Here is a 1496-nt window from a genome sequence, read left to right on the forward strand (position 1 = left end):
TTTTTTCAGTGATATCCAGTGATAGGACAAGGGGCAATGGGTGTAAACTGGAGCATAGAAGGTTCCACGTTAACATCAGGAATAACTTCTTTACTGTGAGAGTGACAGAGCACTGGAACAGGTTGCCCAGGGGGATTGTGGAGTCTCCCACATTGGAGATATTCAAGGCCCGCCTGGACAAGTTCCTGTGTGATGTACTCTAGGTTACCCTGCTCTTGCAGGGGGGTTGGACCAGATGACCTCTTGAGGTCCCTTCCAACCCTTGGGATTCTGTGATTCTGTGATTTTGGTCTGCTGGCGATGCCCTTGTGGATGTAACCCAACATCCCGACGTCTTCCTTTACCACAGCTGCACAGTGATCACTCATACTGAGCTTGTGGAAAAGGACCCTCAGGTCCCTTTCCACAGAGCTGCTCCTCAGCCAGGCAGATCCCAGTCTGTGCTGCAGTCCTGTATTGTTTTTACCCATACAAGACCATACAAGCAGAAGACCATAAGAAGACAGCTTCTCTAGGAGAAGGCTGTGGGAAACTGTATCAAAACCCTTGGAGAGACCCAGGTAGATAGTCTCAGCTGCTCCCCTCACATCAACTGAGCAGATGAATTTGTCATAGAAGGCATTCTGGCCTGTAATGGGAGGGGAACGAGGCTGTAATCACTGGCCACTTGTTGACCCCAAAGTCATCAGAAGCAGGAGCTATGAGTGGTGAGCTAAGCTTGTGCATACTTCCCCTGCCCTTGTCAAAGCACACCCATGCTGGATCTGCTTGTCACCACAACTGCTAGCAAAATGAAGCCTCTTGTGACAGCAAGGATGAGAAATAAAAAGGTGTTGTTGCCTGAAAGCTTCATTTGAGGACTGTAGAAATGTATTTTTCATGAACTAGAACGGAAAATATTTTGAACTAAAAATAGTTAAACAAAAGGAAACCTCTGTGGTAGTTTGCATGTGTATTAATATATATATCAGTTTGGTATCATTGCACTGTGCTTGGGTTGCACAAACTTATTTTCAGTGGGTTTGGGTGTTCTTTCTCATCTTCTCCTCTGCTCCCTGCTGCAGAGCACTGCCACACAGTGTTTAACCATACTGTTCATCTTGGCATCAGACAGAGGAGACCAGATGCTGCTGCTGTTGCCCTGAGTGAGTGAAGTGGTGGCTGGTTCATCAGCACAGTGGCATTTCCCTTGAGAATTTCCAAACTTAGATTCTGCTGCAAGGTACCATTTGCTAATGCTTTGTACTCCAGAAGGAAAAAGCAGACTTTTCATCCACACAGCATGCTGCCTCCTGGGCTCTTTTGGAAAGCTGAGTTGATACTTTTTATGGAGAGCATGAAAATCTGGTGCTGTCCCATCTGTCATTGGTGCAGAAAAAGGATTTCTTTCACATGCTTTGTTGTTACACAAACTGTTCATAAATGCTGCACTGATTCAGGTGTTCTGGGTTAGGCTGCATGGGAAACCAACCTTCTAAGCAGGACACATCTCTCTT

Source organism: Neopsephotus bourkii, unplaced genomic scaffold (genome assembly GCF_033783945.1).
Source record: "Neopsephotus bourkii isolate Nb327-2 ecotype Australia unplaced genomic scaffold, CSIRO-AGI_Nbou_v1 NB_145, whole genome shotgun sequence".
Classification (NCBI taxonomy): domain Eukaryota; kingdom Metazoa; phylum Chordata; class Aves; order Psittaciformes; family Psittacidae; genus Neopsephotus; species Neopsephotus bourkii.